We start from the raw sequence: 6,822 nt of genomic DNA on the forward strand, positions 1-6,822 counted from the left end.
TTCCACTTAGCAACCAGAAAAGAATGTGGGAAAAAAACCATGGTTCTGAAAACCAAACCGGTTCAACCGGATTAACTGGGAACCGGTCACCTATCCGATCCAGGTAAGGTCAGAAACCATTTGACAAAAAATTGGTAAAAAAATCAGTCGAACCGACGATTAATCGATAAACCAACAAAACCGTTCGATTTTTTAGCGAGTTTTTGATTTAAAAATATAACCCTAAACAGCATCGTTTTGTATCTTAAAAAAATAAAAAAAATAAAATAAAACCACACACCCCACGTCCCTACCCCTCTCTATTCTCTCTCACTCTCACATTCACCAGAATCCCTAATTTAATCCAACTAACCCTATCAGAGCCCTCAGCCGCCGCTATCGTCAGTCCCCAGCCACCGAGGTGTCGCTTTTATCGTCCGCCCCCTCCGCCAAGGTCATTGATCGTAGCGATTCTTCCAATTCATCGCCGAACCTATTTGCTGACGCTGAAAATCAGGTACCTACCTCCTCGCTCTTTTAATCTCGTCGGTGCTGCACGCTTACTGCATTTATGATTCTTCGACTCGGTTCAATCGTTTCTGTGTGTAGTGTAGTCTGTAGCGCATTACTTTATAGGAATTTCGTTTATTCATTTAATTTTATAGAAATGAATATGCTGTATTCTCTTTCATGTGTTTTTCCGGATGTGTTGAGAATTTCGAGTTCTGTGAAATTTGATCTTAGGATCTAAGCTGGCTTAGTTAGCTATGGAAATCGTGTAAATTTTTGGTAGTTTTGAAGTTCAACATTTCTGTGTTCAATCTTTGTAACTCATGCCTTTATCCTTTTGGTTACAGACTATGGACACGTTGAAGAGTGAAGAAGTATCGGCAGCTGTTTTGTCTTCCACCAGATGAAGTAAGTGATTTTCTATGTTTTCAAGTTAGCTGTTCTAATTTCTTAAGGTTTTGCTTATTGGTTTACCGATTACTGTTATAGCATAGAATTGAATAGAATTGAATGGTATTCTAGTCAAATTTGCAGTTTTTCGGAAAGTGTTTGTATATGATCGTGTCCTTATGTCACTTCTTGGCAAAGCATTCAATGAAGTCGGGTTGGGAAACCTCATTGATGAGATGCTCAAAAAAATTTCTTATAAGTCCCAGGTCAAAAGTCTCTTATTTTGCAAATTGTGGACCTTCTCTTGATTAATGGTGGATAAGATTGTTCACACACCCTATTTATTTATCGACACTCCTCCATGAAGGTTTCTTACTTTCATGTCCTTACTCTCAAGTAATATTCAGACTATTGAGTCAATTGCTTCCTTTTTTAATATATAAATTCTTTAGAGGTTAACTAATTCTAATGACCTTGGACCCTGGTGGTGTATAACTAAAGGAACTATCACTCAAATCTTCAAAAAGTTCAAAACTAAAGAACAATAATTTCGGATAGCCTCAAATCAAGAGCAGTCGGGACTTTGCAAAATAAGAGACTTTTGACTGATGGCATGTAAGCAATTTTTTTAGAACCTTATCAATGAGGTTCCCCAACCCAATCTTATTGAATACTTTACCCACTTTCTTTCATGAGATAATGAGATATCTCTTGAAGTCTTTGGGGTAGACATATTTTGGATTTGTTTTGAAATGAAATTCCTCTTACCAACTTATCCTTCTATTGTAATGTGTATCTTATCTACACACTTTGCTTACCGTGTGAATGAAGTGTTTGAATTGTGGAGCAACCATTTTCGGGAGTGCTTTCCTTAATTATATTACCTAAAACTCAATGTATCATATTTTAGTTTTGTAATTTCTGTCCTCCAAAATCTGAATAATGTTGGCTCAACATTTTCTTAGTAAGTCATTCTTACAAACTTTCCAAAATTAGTTCTGTACCATTTATATTTAAAATTATATATTTTTAGGTTTTTTTAATAATTTTATTTAATATTTAATTAAACCGATTGAACTCCAGTTGAACCCCGGTCGAACCAATGAACTATTGAACCAGTAACCTCACCGGTTTATTGACCGGTCTGATTCTCGCAACCTTGGAAAAAACAATACGAAGAAGAGTGCCTTTCCACCTTCCCCACGTCCACATCACGACAAGAGATGGAATCTTTCATCCTCAACTTGCCAACCTCGTGAGCGGGATAAAACCCCTGTCCTCACCACGGATGGGATAAAACCTCCGTCCCCATCACGACACCACAACCACGAGCAAAATGGGATGGAACCTCCGTCCTTGCCTGGTGCAAGCGCCAACATAATTTTTGAGGTAACATGCAAGCGGGATCTCCACCCAGACCTTGCCATCTCAGCCAATCTAGCCAAACTCAATCATTGTCAACCTCAACATTTACAGTCACCATCTATCAGGGATATAGTGCTTAGAACACTTTTGGGATATAGTGCCTGTCACACTTATCAATCATTCTTCTTTCTCATCACTTACCCAGAGCAAGTAGACAATGCCGTTGCCTCTTACACGGTCACATATATCTCAATCAAACTCATAATTAACTCAGTTCTCCTTATTCTTCTTTCTCTTAACCAACCTCATCATCAAACACTTCTCGACTCAGCCACGTTTCATTACTATTATCATTATTTACTTATTCAACATTACTAATGGTTCATTAATTCAGTTAACACCTCGCAAAATTCTCCCAAGTATCTCTTCAACCTATTTAACAGACTCATCGCCGTTCTAAAGCTTAAAGACTCACTGACAGACCTTAAAGAATTGTAAAAGAGGTTTAAAAAGATAGAGAACTGACTTAACATTCAAAATTCTCCTTTTTGGCTAAAACAGGGGGGGCGCATCGTGTGTGTACTCTCACATACGCGAGCTTTCAAAAATTGGGTTTCGCGTACGCAGGCCTTGTTCCACATACGCGAGATTAACAAATAGTGAGAATAGCTTGCGTAATGCGTGCAGGTCGCGTATGCGACACTGCCTTTTCCTCAAAAAGTTGTTAAGTCATTAAAAATTAGTTTTATACACCTAACTTTTGACGCGTGATGAGCGGATAATTTATACGCTTTTTGGCTTTGTTTTTAGTATGATCTAACTACTTTTAGGGATATTTTCATTAGTTTTTATGTTAAATTCACATTTCTGGACTTTACTATGAGTTTGTATGTTTTTCTGTGATTTCAAGTATTTTCTGGCTGAAATTGAGGGACCTGAGCAAAACTCTGATAAGAAGGCTGACAAAGGACTGCTGATGCTGTTGGAATCTAACCTTCCTTCACTCGAAATGGATTTTCTGGAGCTACAGAACTCCAAATGGCGCGCTCCCAACGGAGTTGGAAAGTAGACATCCAGAGCTTTCCAGCAATATATAATAGTCCATACTTTATTCGAGATTTGACGATGTAAATTAGCGCTCAACGCCAGTTCCATGCTGCATTCTGGAGTCAAACACCAGAAACACGTCACGAACCAAAGTTGAATGCCAGAAACACGTTACAACTTGGCGTTCAACTCCAATAAAAGCCTCTGCACGTGTAACATTCAAGCTCAGCCCAAGCACACACCAAGTGAGCCCCGGAAGTGGATTTCTGCATCAATTACTTACTTCTGTAAACTCTAAGTAGCTAGTTTATTATAAATAGGACAATTTACTATTGTATTTTCCTCCTAGATTGTATTTTTGATCCTGTGATCACGTTTTGGGTGCTGGTCTCTCGGCTATGCCTGGACTTTCATCACTTATGTATTTTCAACGGTGGAGTTTCTACACACCATAGATTAAGGGTGTGGAGCTTTGCTCTACCTCAAGTTTCAATGCAATTACTACTATTTTCTATTCAATTCGATTTATTCCTATTCTAAGATATTCGTTGCACTTCAACATGATGAATGTGATGATCCGTGACACTCATCATCATTCTCGCCTATGAACGCGTGACTGACAACCACTTCCGTTCTACCTTAGACCGGGCGCATATCTCTTGGATTCCTTAATCAGAATCTTCGTGGTATAAGCTAGAACTGATGGCGGCATTCATGGGAATCCAGAAAGTCTAACCTTGTCTGTGGTATAACCAGAATTGAATGACTGTGACGAGCTTCAAACTCGCAATTGCTGGGCGTGATGACAAACGCAAAAGAATCAAGGGATTCTATTCCAACATGATCGAGAACCGACAGATGATTAGCCGTGCTGTGACAGAGCATTTGGACCATTTTCACTGAGAGGATGAGATGTAGCCATTGACAACGGTGATGCCTTACATACAGCTTGCCATAGAAAGGAGTGACAAATATCGGATAAAAGCAGTAGGAAAGCAGAGATTCAGAAGGAACATAGCATCTCCATGCACCTATCTGAAATTTCCACCATTGAATTATATGAGTAACTATTTTCTATTTATTTATTTTCATTATTCGGAAATCCAATAATCTCTTAATGTAGTTGAATCCACCTGACTGGGATTTACAAGATGACCATAGCTTGCTTCATACCAACAATCTCTGTGGGATCGACCCTTATTCACGTAAGGTATTACTTGGACGACCCAGTACACTTGCTGGTTAGTTGTGGGGAGTTGTGACAAAATGTGATTTATATTTGAGAGCACCAAGTCTTTGGAGCCATTGTTGATGATCACAATTTCGTCCACCAACGCGCATAACATTTTGTTAAAAATTATTTTTAATCCGTTCTTTGAACGGTGTAAGCTTCACGGACCCAATTTTCATTCAAAACAAGTTTGGAGGTCCGGAAGCCGAATTATGGCCTGCCAAAGTTCGGTCAAAAATCAAGTTTTTCTCAAATATCACAAACCTCTATTTTTACAACTTCTCAACTATATCAATAACCCAGGCTTCAAAACATCACCAAAACAGACCAAACCATATTGCAACACTCCTCTTTCACTCCATAATACACTAATTGTACAATTTCATAAGATTCAACCCAATAGTCCATATTCATAACAACTCTATATATATAAATTATCAATACATCATTATCCATTATCAAAATCATCATGTTACCAACATCAATCATATAAGCTCAATACATATTACATTAATCAAAACCACTAAGTTTGCACCAACGCATAATTCAACTTATCCTAGGTTGTCTAGCCTAAGTTTTCTCGCAACATTATATATTATCTACGAGAAACCAAAACCATATCTTAACCGATTATTCCTTAACGTCGAAGCACCTCAATTATCTCCATTTTTCAAGTGTTCAAAGCATCGAATCCTCATTGAACGAAAACCCAACCTCCACGGTTTTGATTTCTAGTCACTGATACCACCAAATTTGTCTCTAAAACATATATATCTCTCTAATTCCACATAAATACCACAAAAAGTCAAATTAGGGTTCATAATCATCAATGGTTCACAAGAGTTAGTGGTTTTTCACCTTACCAACGGAAATTCGGGACAAGATCAAGCAAGTCCACAAACCTAATTTGATTATAAACAACAAAATTTAACAAAATCTCGGCACTTTTACTCAAAGTTTTCAAAATTAGGAAAGGAAGAATTGGGTGTGAAATTAAGATTTTCTTACCGAATTTTTTTGTGGATTTTGTAGAGAATTTTAAGACGAACGCATGGTCACTGATGGCTTGTCAATTGGAGCTCCGGATAGAAAGTTATAAGGATTTGAAATTAGAAAGAGTAAAGTATCGTTTTTGTCCCCAACGTTTGGGGTAAGTCTCAAAGTTGTCCCTAACGTTTCAATCGTCCTATTTAAGTTCCTAACGTGTCAAAATTGACTTAATGTTGTCCTGTCGTTAGGTATCTGTTAACAAAATTGACGGCGGGACAAAATTGAGACGATTTTGAAACGTTAAGGACTTAAATAGGACGAAAACATTGGGGACAAAAATGATACATAAAAATAAATTTTAATTTTATCCTTTAATAATATTAATTTTTTACTGCAATATTAATTTTTACTGTACATAACATTCAATTATTTTTTAAATTACAGTTAATCACATTACTTTCATTCTAAATAAATTAATTTTTTTATAATTTTATTCTTAAAGTAATGTAATTTTTTATAAATAAATAAATTTTACACTTTTATTCTAAATAATGTAATTTTATTTTCATTACTTAATCACATCACTTATAATTTTTTTATAATTTTACGCTTAAATAATGTAATTTTTGTATAAATAAATAAATTTTATACTTTCATTCTAAATAATATAATGTAATTTTACTTTCATTATTTAATCACATTATTTATCACCTTTTTTTTTATATAATTTTACACTTTCATTCAAAATAAATTAATTTTTTTATACTTTTATACTTAAAGTAATGTAATTTTTTTATAAATAATAAATAATTTTGACACTTTTATTCTAAATAACGTAATTTTACTTTCATTACTTAATCACATTACTTATGTATTTTTTTTATAATTTTACACTTTCATTCTAAATAAATTAATTTTTTTAGTAATTTTACGCTTAAAGTAATATAATTTTTTATCAATAAATAAATTTTATACTTTTATTATAAATAAATAATGTAATTTTACTTTCATTACTTAATCACATTACATTATTTACACTTTATTAATTTAGAATGAAAGTGTAAAATTAAAAAAAAATTATTTAGAATGAAAGTAACGTGATTAAGTGTAAATGTGATTAAAATAATTGAATACTATGTACAGTAAAAAGTTGATATTATTGAAGAATAAAATTAAAATTTATTTCTATCTATCGTTTTTGTCTCCAACGTTTTTGTCCTGTTTAAGTCCCTAACGTTTCAAAATCGTCTCAATTTTGTCCCGCCGTCAATTTTATTAACGGATCCCTAACGGCAGGACAACATTGAGTC

The 6,822-nt window shown here is 34.8% G+C and overlaps 1 long non-coding RNA gene across 2 annotated transcripts; it reads left to right on the forward strand.

The window, feature by feature from the left end:
• Window positions 1–287: 287 nt before the first annotated feature.
• LOC107459392 (uncharacterized) lies at window positions 288–5,902 on the forward strand. 2 transcript variants are annotated; one of them, XR_001586294.3, is made up of 3 exons: window positions 288–496; window positions 837–897; window positions 5,555–5,902. It is a non-coding gene; the product is annotated as an uncharacterized LOC107459392 (long non-coding RNA). The 2 variants fall into 2 exon arrangements; XR_001586296.3 differs by lacking the exon at window positions 5,555–5,902 and adding an exon at window positions 3,155–3,810.
• Window positions 5,903–6,822: the final 920 nt, after the last annotated feature.

The sequence above is a fragment of the Arachis duranensis genome, chromosome 7 (genome assembly GCF_000817695.3).
Source record: "Arachis duranensis cultivar V14167 chromosome 7, aradu.V14167.gnm2.J7QH, whole genome shotgun sequence".
Classification (NCBI taxonomy): Eukaryota; Viridiplantae; Streptophyta; class Magnoliopsida; order Fabales; family Fabaceae; genus Arachis; species Arachis duranensis.